This window comes from Lathyrus oleraceus, chromosome 6 (genome assembly GCF_024323335.1).
Source record: "Lathyrus oleraceus cultivar Zhongwan6 chromosome 6, CAAS_Psat_ZW6_1.0, whole genome shotgun sequence".
Classification (NCBI taxonomy): domain Eukaryota; kingdom Viridiplantae; phylum Streptophyta; class Magnoliopsida; order Fabales; family Fabaceae; genus Lathyrus; species Lathyrus oleraceus.
The window spans coordinates 404,485,861-404,499,846 of NC_066584.1; positions in this window are offsets into that span (position 1 = coordinate 404,485,861).

The following is a 13,986-nucleotide window of genomic DNA, read 5'->3' on the forward strand; positions in this document are numbered from 1 at the left end:
TCAACAAGGTAGTATGGTTCAACATATACTGTCTCAGTCGGCGAGCAGTCCAGGCCAAAGCACAGCAAGTTTTCTCAAGCTGTGAATATTTGATTTCACAGTCGGTAAACTTTTTGCTAAGGTAGTATATGGCATGCTCTTTTCGACCAGACTCGTCATGCTGTCCCAATACACACCCCATCGAGTTCTCGGTCACTGACAGGTACATTATCAGAGGTCTCCCAAGAACTGGAGGTATAAGGATTGGAGGTTTCTGTAGATACTCTTTTATCTTCTCGAAAGCCCTTTGACAATCTTCATTCCACCTGATAGCCTGATCTTTCCTCAGCAATTTGAAAATTGGCTCACACGTGGTTGTTAGGTGAGAGATGAACCTTGCAATGTAGTTCAACCTTCCTAAGAAACTACGGACTTGCTTCTCTGTTCTTGGCTCTGGCATTTCCTGTATCGCTTTTACTTTGTCGGGATCCACCTCAATCCCTTTCCCGCTAACAATAAAACCCAGAAATTTTCCCGATCTCACCCCGAAAGTGCACTTGTTCGGATTAAGTCTCAGTTTGAATTTCCTCAAACGCTCAAACAGTTTCTGCAAATTCACCAAATGTTCTTCTTCTGTCTGAGATTTGGCAATCATATCGTCCACATAAACCTCGATTTCATGATGAATCATATCATGGAACAGAGTCACCATTGCTCGCTGATACGTTGCTCCGGCATTTTTCAGACCAAACGGCATCACCTTGTAGCAGAAGGTGCCCCATGGGGTTATGAAAGTTGTCTTTTCCATGTCTTCTGGTGCCATCTTGATTTGGTTATAGCCAGAAAAGCCATCCATGAAGGAGAATACCGAGAACTGAGCTGTATTATCCACCAAAACGTCGATGTGAGGTAATGGGAAATCATCTTTAGGGCTAGCTCTGTTCAGATCCCGGTAGTCGACACACATCCGTACCTTTCCATCCTTCTTAGGTACTGGGACGATGTTTGCAACCCATGGCGGATAATTGGTGACTGCTAGAAACCCTGCATCCAACTGCTTTTGCACTTCTTCCTTTATCTTGACAGCCATCTCTGGTCTTGTTCTTCTGAGTTTCTGCTTGACCGGAGGACAACCTTCTTTGAGAGGCAAGCGGTGTACCACGATGTCTGTGTCCAGCCCGGGTATGTCCTGATAAGACCAGGCGAAGATGTCAACGTATTCTTGCAGCAATTCAATCAGCCCTTTCTTCACATTGTCTCCCAAAGCAGCCCCTATCTTGATTTCTCTCTTGGCGTCCTCGGTGCCGAGATTAATCACTTCAACAGACTCTTGATGCGGTTGAATGACCCTTTCTTCCTGTTTTAATAACCTGGTAAGTTCTTCAGGGAGTTCACAGTCTTCATCACCCTCTTCTTCAGCTTGAAAGATTGGATTTTCAAAGTCGAAGCGAGCCATAGCAGAACCGTTATCAATAGGATCTGGTGTTGTGCATCTGCATGAGTGATGGTATGTGCTTATGAGTGTGAACAAGAAGTGAAAACTAAACAAAACATTGCCATTTTTTTATTTTGAAAAACTGCAAAAATAGAAAGACAGGGAACGAAATATTTGAATGCAAAAATACGTCCTTTATTTATGATAAAAATGCAAGTGTCACATAGACGGGCCCTACAATGAGTCATTACGCCCTGGGCGGAACGTAAGACTTGGATATGCATGAATAAACAAAGAAAATTACTCTTCAAGAAGAGTGACTTGGATAATCTCCTCAGAAGACCAATTGTTGAGAACTTCACCCGGGATCCTCGGACGCACCCAGTTGTCAATGTCACAATCCCTATCCCCATCTTCTTCGTCGACTGCAGAGACTTGACCATACTGAATGATGCCAGCACTGGAGAAAGTGATCGGCCCCTGAAGTGTTGTAGAAGTCAGAGCTGGCTGATATCCAATCCCGAACTTATCTTCTTTCACTGGTAATTCCAACAGACGCCCCCAACCGGGAGCAACACCTGAATCCACCACGGCCCGTGCCTGCTTAAAGGATGAGATAGAGGCACCCGCTTTAACCTCTTCCACCGGAGCTGCATCCTTGATTTGAACTGATTCAAAAGCCTGACACAGAGTCTCATGAATTTCACCTTCTACTTCTACATACTTGAACGTAGACAGGTTACTGACCAGGATGTCCTCCTCACCACAGACGGTGATAATTCGTCCGTTGACCGGAAACTTAATCTTCTGATGTAGAGTTGAAGAGACTGCCCCAGCATTATGGATCCAAGGACGACCCAGCAGGCAACTGTAGGAAGGACTGATATCCATCACGTAGAAGACAGTGTTGAAGGTTTGTGATCCAATCAGAATTGGCAATTCTACCTCTCCACACACCGATCTCTTAGAACCATCGAAGTCTCTCACAATAAGATCTGAAGGTTTCAAGACCAAACCCTCTACTTCTAACTTCGACAGGGCTCTCTTGGGTAGCACATTGAGAGAGGAGCCTGTATCCACCAGAACATGCGATAGCACGGTGTCTCTGCATTCCATCGAGATGTGCAGAGCCTTGTTATGATTGCGTCCGGCTGGTGTTAAGTCAGAATCAGTAAAACCTAACCCGTTGCTTGTATGCACATTGGCGACGATCCCTTCTAGTTGGTTTACCGAGATCTCTTGAGGTACATAAGCAGCATTAAGAACCTTCAGAAGTGCCTCCCTGTGCGCCTCCGAACACAACAGGAGTGAGAGAATGGATATCTTGGACGGAGTCTGAATCAACTGATCGACTACCTTGTAATCGCTTTTCTTTATGATTCTTAGAAGCTCGTCCACATCCTTTGCAAAAGTGGGCTCAGAACTTCCCTGGGGTGCAGAGGTATCCCCATTCACGGCTTGCTTGCCCTTGGCTTTCGCCACAGCATCAGCATTATCAGCTTGGGTAATCGGTGGTGAGAACAGTCTACCACTCCTGGTGAATCGCCCAATTCCACCGACATTATCCACTGCGGGACCTTCAAGTTCAGGCTTCTGACCCTCTTCTACTTTCAATGGCCGTTCCACCTTATGATCGTGCGTATACACGCTCCCCCCATAATGCCACGGAATGGCCCTTTCACTGGTGAAGGGTAAAGGACCAGGGGTTGTGATGGTCATAGTAGATCATCGCACTGGTGGCACGGGTTGCGCTTCTGGCACACGGATCTGATTAGTTGGGTAGAAAATAGTGATAGTAGCAATATCACAGTCGTACTCAGAAGTTTCATTCATTGAAATGCAAGCATCCGAAACATCGGAATCAAGTTCAATTACATCATTATGGATTACAAAAACCGTAGGAACAACATCTGCGAATTCATCAGTAGCATCTTCAAACCCTTCTTCCTCAACCCCTTCCACAGACTCTTGGACAGACAAACCCTCAACCTGGAGGATACCTTTGTCGAGCAAGGCCTGGATACCTTGCTGTAACTTCAAACAACCTCCATCCTGAGTAGCACAATCCAAACAACCATTCCCACAACCGGGGAAAACATCGGCCTTTAGCAAGCATCCTTTGATATCCAACAATGGAGTCTTCAACTTCAACACATCCTTAATGGACTTGGCTTCTCCCTCTACCAAATTAACATTTGCACCACCATGCTGGGGCATGGGATTGTTGACGACATTCGGAGCCGGTGCAAGGTCGATGGCCTTTGAATCTATGAGGTCTTGAACTACGTGCTTAAAAGCTTTGCAGTTCTCAATGTCATGGCCAGGTGCCCCAGAGTGGAAGCTACACCTAGCGTTGGCGTCGTAACCCACCGGAAGTCTACCAACAGGAGGAGCCAGAGTGCGCAGTTGCACAAGTTGTAGTTATTGAAGACTAGAAAGCAACTGAGCGTACGACATTGGAAGGGTGTCGAAACGCCGGTCCATCATCCTTTGCCTCTGTTGATAAGCGGGTCTGTTACCCGGTTGCTGCTGCTGTTGATACTGAGCTGGTTGACGTTGTGATTGTTGTTGTTGTAGTGGTGTTGCAGCTGGAGTGGTCACAGCCGCAACATACGGTTGCTGATGATAATTCTGAAAGTTATTCCTCCGGTTATCCCTGTTCTGATAAGAAGATATGGCATTTGCATCCCCTTCTCTCCTCTTCTGTCCCTGAATGAACGGCTTCTTCACCCCTGATGAGGATCCACCTCCACTCTGGATCTTGTATGTCTTTAGGTAATTCTCCACCCTTTCTCCAGTAGACACCACATCAGCAAAGTTGGAAGCATTGCAACCTACCAGACGCTCCAAGTAAGGTTCAGGCAGCGTATTCATGAACATGTTGGCCATTTCCTTTTCCAACATAGGAGGCTGAACACGGGAAGCTGTATCCCTCCAGCGTTGAGCGTATTCCCTGAAGCACTCATTGCTTTTAAGAGACAGATTCTGAAGTTGAGTTCTGTCCGGAGCCATGTCTGCATTATACTGATACTACTTCACGAAAGCCTCTGCCAAATCCCTCCAGCAACGGATGTGGGCTCTGTCCAGCCTCATATACCATTCCAAGGATGCCCCAGCTAGGCTATCCTGGAAGAAGTACATAAGTAGCTTCTCGTCATCAGAGTATGCAACCATTTTACGGAAATAGGCTTGCACGTGAGTTTTGGGGCAAGAGCTGCCATTGTATTTGTCAAATATCAGGACCTTGAATTTCGGTGGCACTCTCACACCTGGGACCAGCCCCAAGTCAGCAACATCTACTCCCAGAGGATTCTGTCCTTCCACTGCCTTCAACCTTTCTTCCAATCTTCTAAACATGGGGTCCATGCCAAAGTCTTCCTGAAGCAAGGGGAACTGATCATCCTGACCATCCTGAATGGGTTGTTGACCGGAGGTGACATGTAGGATTGGGATACGCCCCGGTCCATTGGGTCCATTAGCCTCTCCAGCTGGAGGATCAGCCAACGTCTCCGGTTGAGTAATAGGGGGATCCCTCTGCACCAATAATCTAAGCTCCTGCTGTCCTTGAGCCACCCCTTGAACCAAATCCATGAATTGATTCATGCGAATCTTCATCTCGGCGAGCTCTGCCTGTAGGCTTTCCATTACTCTCTGTTGATTCCTGCGGGTACCGTATCGGTGAATGCCTGAGTCAGCTATCCTGCTAGTGGGACACCGAACAAACTGAGAACAATGTGGCGGTACCTGTTATGCAAGACATGCGGATGACTATACAAATGCAATGACATGTTTATCAATTCCAAAAGTATTCTACCCCCTTGATTCCAGTCTCACATTTGATAAACAGTGTAAGAAGAAAACCCCGACTAGAATCAAGAAGAAGATTTAAACCTCCTTGAAAAGGATAAACATGTGTTAAATGATATGAATGCAAATGATGTGATGAAACGATGTGAATGCAATGCAATGGCATGTCAATCAGGATTGCTGTATCTGCTTGAACATCTGTCAGGTTGCACTGTCTGGAGAGAAATCAAGAGCACACCGAACAAAGGTCATGGGATGGATCATGTTATCCTTAATATCAACCACCCATTTTGGCGGATTATGGTTTACACCTTATCAATACCCGAGTTTCATTGATATTAAGGATACCTGATCGGATCAACCATGAATCAAGGGTTTGTCGCAAGTCACGAGCATGGAGTTTAGGTTAAGAACCACCCAAAAGGAGTGTACTAAGGTTTAAACCTGCCAAACATGTTCTACAAAAGGTTCCCATAGTCATAATCCCATCTTTCGGATATTATCAGAGGAACGACTACTCGTATTCCAACAATATTCTCAAGAGAGACTCTTATGAGTGTAGTATCGCGTAACAATCGTATCAAATCTTACACTTGAACGACTTTCGCACTACGTCCTACGAATAGGCCAAGATGGGTTTGGTAAACTAAGGTCCTTGGCTTCTTAGGTCTATATTGGAACAAGTAATGTCTAACCACAACTTACTTATGTGACATTATTGATCTCGACATGACCTCCACCAAGTGAATGGGCTTGCAAGTCAACTCGCTAAGGAATAACTCCACACAAGTTGACAGGACTATGCCATTCTCCTATCTTAAGTGCACTCGAGTTCGGGTATAGAACTCATCTCACAAAGATCACCAAGCAGCCATAGCCAGCCAACAGATACAACAATGATATGTACACAATGCAATAAGGTAAAGCAGGTAAATAAATAACTGTACAAAAGCATGAACACCCAATAAACAAACAAACTACAAAAGCTAGGAGGGACTCGCTTAGGGAAACCGGGTCCCCAGCAGAGTCGCCAGCTGTCGCAACCTGAAAAATACAGTGTGCGAAAAAACAACCGGCGAAAGAAAATGACAGAAGAGTCGCCACCGTGCGTTATTTATCCCAAGGGAGGGAAAGGAAACGCTCGAAGTAAACCTGAAAAAGGAAAGGACAAGACGGGGTCTCGCAACCAAATCTTGGGTTCGGGAGTCGGTTATGCGAAGGGAAGGTATTAGCACCCCTACGCATCCGTAGTACTCTACGGGATCCACTTTTGTTGCTTTTTGTCTAAAGGGTGTGGGTTTGCCTAATGTACTATTTACTAAAAGGTTAAGAGAAATGACTCGCGTGGATGTCGCATCCACTGCATACGTATCTCATCTGAATATGAGAATCAGAGTCTTCGTAGCTCGGCTGACCTATGGGTTGGGGATGTGTGCTCGCTAAGACATCGCGTCTTATGCCTACGTATCTCATCTGGAATGAGAATCAGAGCAAGCCGTAGTTCGGCTAACTACGGGGTTATGGATTGGGTTTTGGACGAACGACGTCACTACGCAATCTACCGGATGCTCGACCTTTGGAGACTTACTCGCCTGTAGTAGAAGGAGTAAACGTGTTGCTTTGGGTTTTAGGGTTTGGGATGCTCGAGGGCAAACAGGCAGTCCTTGACGAAGGAACCGCGCTACATGTGGGGATATGAATACAAAACACAAAACATGTATCTCAAAGTAAAATGCCACCAAGGGGCCCAAACATTGCCTCCTATCGAGGTCTTCCAGCTAAGAAAGCGATAAAGTACGAGAAAAGGAAAAAATTACCACACGGATAAAGATCCGAAGTTACAGCAATTAAAGGATTAGCAACCCTGAGATCTCTCCAGCTAGACCATCAAAGAAAATCAGTCAATACGATTAATCAGGATAAACCTCCGGATGGTATCCCTGCAAGAGTATGTGAGCCCTCGCGAAAACTCAACAGAAAGGTTAGACAAACAAGGTGAAATCCAGGGAAAACAATGCCATGGCAACGCAAAGACAGGTTAGAGAAATAAAATAGGGTAACCCAGAGTTGCCCCTAAATCAAAATGTAACCACATGAATAATTCCATCAAAATTCACAAAAGGCTCACAAAAAAGGTATCAAATTCACCCATAATACCTCATACATTTAGAGCATTCAAATTAAAGGCATAAAGATGATGGATATAGGGCAAACCTGATTGGAGAGCTTGATTGAAATTGAGTTGCACCCGTGAGGTTTACAAGTTGAGTTCCCTTCAGGGTTTGAAGGCTGCTCTGAGTTCTCTGTCAGGTCTTCTCTCACTATCTTTTTCCTCAGGGTTTTGTTCTAAGGAAACCTCAGAGTATTTTGCTTCTCTCCCTTTTTCTCAAGTGAATCTCCAAGTGTCACTCCTCTACTGAAACTTCAGTATTTATAGACTGATTTTCGTGGGTAATGGGCTCAAATGAGGGAGACCCAAGTCCAAAATAATTTGTTATATTTTATTTATTTATTTTTATTTATTTAATTAATTAATTAATTAATTAATTAAATAATTTTTTTTTCTTTTTTCGTTTTTTTTTTTCGTTTTTCTTTTTCTTTTTTTTTTTTTTTTTTTTTCAGGAAAAATGAAGGGTAAATTTTGGGGTATTACACCATCAAGTGGTTGAGGCTCAGAATCATCTGTGTATGTTCAAGTTATCTATCAACCACAAAAGTCAACTGCCAAGTCAACTGTTGGATTTGGAGGTGGGAAGTGATTAGAAATACTTCATTCATGTTCAAACAAGTCTCATTTGACATTTCAAACATCAACATTGAAGAAAATAAAGTCAGGACAAAACTTTCCAAAAATAGAAAGTGACCTGTAATTTGAAATTGCCAAAAATGGAAAGGTTTTCAACTCAAGATTACATCATCAAGAAAGCTTAAAATGAAATTTTGTTGAACATGAAAGTTGTAGATCTTTCTCTCCCATTTCCAAAAAGTCCAAGATCATGGATTTCCCATGTGTGGTTAAGGAGATATGGTTCAAACTTGACCAAGTGTACATGGAACTTCAAATGGGCATAACTTCTCAACGAAAACTCCAATTCAAGTGGTTCTTTTTGCTAAATTCTCCTTTTAACCTCTAGTTTCCAAAACATACATTGCATTACACCAATTATCATCACATGTTCATTTTCATTTTATTGGATTTTTGGAGGGAATTTTCAATATTTAAAATTGGTGAATTATTTGAATATGCTACCATTGCATTTGGCTCCAAAACATCATTTGAAGTGAATTTGAAGGGAAATTCGTGCACTATTCACCATGCATTTTCATGCATAGGGTGAAAACTCATTTTGCACTTACACTCCCTAACTCATCCATTTCATTAGCATTTGGTTTAAGGCTTAATTAAACATGATTAGTGGAGCATATATAAGCATAACCATAACTGTTTTCAGGGTTAACAACTCATAATTTCATATCTAGATCTAGAACTCTCAAATTTTCTCTCAAAAATTTCTTCAATTTTCTCCAAACAACTTGCATTTCTCTTGCTTGATTCATCATCCTGGAGTATTATCAAGGAGATTTGCACGTGGAACTGGTTGAAACAGAGCTGAATTGAAGCACATTCAAAGCATGAAGCATTAATGGTGAATCCAAAATTTGTTGAAATCGTGCACAATTAATCCTCAATTTCTCTTCCAATCAACTGTACAAGCATCATAGAGAAGCATTGGAGCATTGCAAGGCCTGAATCCATTGAATTTCAAAGCTGCTCATCAAGAGGTCACAATTTCGATCTCTCTAATTCTTAAAATTATCATGCTAATGTTGTAGATCTTGCAATGCTGAGTGTTCTGAGCTTTAAATCATTGAAATCCATGCAATATTGAGTGAGTTAGGTCGATTTAAAGTTTCATGTGCAAATGTTCATGGCTTCGATTCTCTTTGTATGTGGTGATTTAGACTTAGCCATGCCTTGATTCATGATCCATGATGTATGTGCTACGTTTTGATATGCTCATTTTGAAAATCTGGAGCAAATGTTCTTGAGTGTTCTTGAGCTCTACTGTTCATGGCTGGCCGCGCGAGGAAGATGAAGTTCAGTATTTTTGAGAACGCTTTGATCCATATTTTACCATGCAAAACTGTGGCCTTTGTGTTTCGCTAGGGTTCGAATCCCATTGGCTGCATGAAGCGCTCATGCAGCGTTCTGATTGGCTAGGCTTGGATTAAATGAAACGCAGAGTTTCATCACCTTGGCGCCATTCCATTTTCAAATTAAATAATAATAATTCAATTGATCCATTTAATTTGTTTCTTTTTATTTCATTTTCATTTCAATCTTTAAAAAATCATATCTAATTGAATAATCATCCAAAAAATATGAGGTTTTTTGAATTATGATCCTTGATTCCTCTAGTTTTTTATCATCATTTTTCCATAAATTGTGCTTGGCTAGATTTTGTTTTGCCTAGGGAGATTGAATACATGTCTCATTTGACCTTGCGTTGCCATATCATTTGTGAAATGCTTGATTCTTGTTCAATGCTCATGAAATTTTGCATGCTATAAGTAGACATATTGCTAGACATTTTGGTGTTTAGTTTGCATTTTTATCAATTGTCATTTTTGTTTTATGATTTTCCTAAGTTGGTGTGACAATTTGTGTCACACCTTGTGATGTTCAACTTATGTGATGTGTTTGCCTTGCCAAATGAATTCCAATTGTTCTGATTTTTTGTATGATGCTTGATATGAATGTTGTGATTGCTCATGATTTTTGTTGGAATTTTTGGGATCATTTCTGATTTAATTGAGATTTTTCCTTCTGGATGGTCACATGTGAGCTTTTAAATTGCCTTGAACTTGATTTGATTGTGAAATGCTTGTGGTTTATCCAATGCTTCTGAATTTTTGCACACTATTTCTAGACATGTTGAATGGTGTTTTGGCTTTTGTTTGAGGTTTTTACCATAATCCATCTCTGTTTTAGGCCTATGCTAACTTGGTGTGACAATTGGTGTCACACATGTGCTTGTTGTGCTTGTCTTGACTTATGCAATGTGATTACCATGCCTAATTTTGTCCAATGGCTCTAATTTTTTGTGTGATGATCATGTTATATGTCCTATTTACTCATGAATTTTGCCAAAATTATTTGAATCATTTTTGATTTAATGTGCATTTGTTCATTCTGGTGTCACAATGTGGCCACAATTTGCATACCTTGCCATGTTTGGTTCATGAAATGAATTTGGTAATTGATATTGAGATGAGACCTTTTGGATTGTTTCAAGATATGTTTGAAGTTGATTCATGTTAAATTTCATGTTCTGTTTTGGATTTTTTCTCTATCTTTGACCCTAGGCTTTGACCTAGTGGTTGGTTGCTTATGTTTGAGCTTTGATTTCAGGTGGAGTATTCAAGTTCCATAGTTGTTGGTGCTCTATCACTTGAGCATTTGATGTTTACTTTTGACTACTAACCTTGTGTGTTTTGTAGGGTTGTTAACTCATTTGAGTTTGACTTGTTGGCTTATGCCTTTGCTCATTGGGTTTGACTGTTTGATATTCATGATTGTCTGTTTGTCTGTACAGTTGAACTGATTTGTTTAGATTGTTTTCAGGTACATAAGTTGCTTAAGTTCAATTTGAACTTGCTTTGCTTGGTTGCTTAACCACTGAGGTATAACTCTCTGACTTCATGTAGTCTGGAAGACCTGTCCTGTTACTTGGGCAGGCACCTGTCTGAAGCCCTCCTTAAGAGGCAATGCTTGTGTTTGTTTATCTTTGTGCCAAGCAGGAAAAGTCCTCCTAAGAGGCAATTGGCAGATAAAAGAGATGTGTAATCCATCTCCTGCTATTTAGTGTGTCATCCACTTTGCTCACACCTGGTGTTGATGCATTGTGGATATTAACCCAAGATCTTTGTTGTGTCAGTCATATGTGGAGAAGAGTTCCAACTTTCTGAACTCCCACACTTTCATTTGTTTGAAGCTCTCCCAGGCCAGGGATAAGAGCTGTGAGGTCTTACCCTCACTTCCCATTTCATCTGCTTCACCCTAACTCTCAATGTTAGGGTTAAGAGCTAACCACACCCGATTCCAGTTGGCTTGCTTTTGCAGCCTAACCTTGTATGAGCCCAATTGATTGCATATAGTGTGTGTGATTGTTTATTGTGCTTGTGTTGTTTGACTGTGCTGTTTAGGATAGCTTGCTACCTGTGCAAGTTAGATAGAAACCTCAACCTAGGACCATGGTGGATTTACATGATAACTATTAGGCTCGAGTCAGGCTCCCTTCTAGTTTGTCATTTCCCAGTCTCTGGTTAGGTTAGAAGTTCTTTCCCTGTTAAGGGGAACTACGTCGCCCTGATCCTCATACCAGATGAGGTACGTAGGCAGGAGATCGTACGAGATCTCTCCGGGCGCCCTTTTCTCTTTTTGTGTGTGTTTGCTTGGCAATTAGCAGGCTCGAGTATCAGACTCCCTGTTAGCTTGTTTGTTCAACTTTTTTGTCGCTTTTTGACGATTCAGCGTCCGGTTAACCTCTTGTTTTCTTGGAGTCTGACGTAAGTCCAGCGATTGGCAGTCGGTTTCCTGAGTGTGTTTGTTTGTGTGGAGTCTGACGTAAGTCCAGCGATTGGCAGTCGGTTTCCTGAGTGTGTTTGTTTGTGCGGAGTCTGACGTAAGTCCAGCGATTGGCAGTCGGTTTCCTGTGTTTGCCTGTTTGTGTGGAGTCTGATATAAGTCCAGCGATTGGCAGTCGGTTTCCTATGTTTGTTTTGTTTGGCGTGCGTGAGCCGAACTACGGTAGCTCTGATTCTCATTCCAGATGAGATACGTAGGCATAGGATGCGATATCCTAGCGAGCCCGTTTCCCTTTTCTTCCACCTATGTTGTTTCCGGTGTGTGTGTGCATTCTTTTGAGCAGTGTTTAGCAACCTTTCTTCTATTCTTTTGAGCGTGGATCCCGTCGAGTACGACGGATGCGTAGGGGTGCTAATACCTTCCCTTCGCATAACCGACTCCCGATCCCATCTCTCTTTGGTCGCGAGAGCATGTCCTTTCCAGGTTTACTTTGAGCGTTTCCTTTCCCTCTTTTGGGATAAATAACACACGGTGGCGGCTCTGTTTGTTTTGTTTTTCCCGCCGGTTGTTTTTCGCGGATGCGACAATAGTTACTAACTAATAATAAAAGCATATAAAACTTACGGGAAGTGAAACAATGCGGGAAAATCAAATGTGCGAAAAAAACTTGAATAAATGGAAAAATTCTGAACAAATATAACAGCGGGATTAATCTTCGATGATCTAAGTAGTTGGGAGAACTCTGTATACAAAGCATTATACTAATCACTCAGTGTGAATGATTAGTACTTTTGCGGTAAAATATATGCCTAATGAAAACTAGAAGACTTGGATCCCCCCTAAAATCCTAAAAACCTAAACTATATATAGTGAAATATCTTGAAACTGAATTCCAATTCGTGGGGTGGGTGGTTGAGGAAGTCATGGTGGAGTTGGAGGAGAAATGGCTTGGCAGTTGCTGGATTTCTGGCTATGTGCGTCATGGCGAGCGCCACATGTGGTGGCGAACGCCATCCCCTTAAACATAGGGAGACTTGGTCAAATAGCCTATGGTGAATGCCACCAATCCATGGCGAATGTCATTAGCCCAGGTTTCGTCATTTGTGGGCTTTGCTTTGTGCTTCTGGCCTTTTTTCTCCACTTTTCTAGTTTTTTTGCACCATATTCCCTAATGTCAACCTTGACTTAGCATAAACTTGTAACACATGAGTAATAACAGCATAACACTGCAAATAAATATGAAATAGACATAAAACAGACAAAATATGCATGCGAATCGAGTAAAAAATAATTGTGTGTTTCATTGTTATCAATACACTGGAAATCATATTCCGGTCTCACTTCTTTAAATAGTCACCAAACTAACTAGTTTTAATTTCAGTTTTTTTAGTTTCCTTCAAATTCAAGAATTATAGCCTTAGATTTACATAGCATCAATAGACAATGATAAGTTTGATTATTGGTCCCAGTGGATTCGATATCTTATAAAACTATGATTAAATTTGTGCACTTGCGGAATAACACCCACCAGTAACACCGCGTCTACCTTAGACGGATCAACTAATATACCACCACTCGAAACCACATGAACAAGGAAACTTAATTCTCGCAACCAGAACTCACATTTAGATAACTTGGCATACAACTTCTTCTCTTGAAAGTCTACAACACAACTCATAAATGTTCTTCATGTTAGAACAATGTTTGGTTATGCATCTATACCTTGAGTTTTGATGATAACAACGTTGTATTTGTGTGAGAACAATTTTGGCACCCTAATGGTTTGTTATTGCAAAGCTTTAACAAACAATTTTGATTCTGATCATATGATGTGTAACATCATCAGTTTCTGGACTTTGTGTTCCAAATTCGCTTTTATGTTGCAATTAAAAGTTCTGAAAGACATCATTACTATTGCTGCAATGTTCTTTCTGCTTCTGTGTTATCTCCCTCATCAGAAGATTCTGAGGAGACACTATGTTGTTGTTGCAATGTTCTCTCAGTTGTTTTGCTTCTGGACGTGACTCTGATCAATAAGATTCTGAAGAATGAATGGCTTCTGAAGTTGTGTTATATAGCTGAAGATTCTGAAGATCTCAAGATAGACTATTGAAGTTATCAAGGTTCTGACTGAGTTTTTTGAAGACTCTGAAGATTCTGAAGACTCTTTAGAACT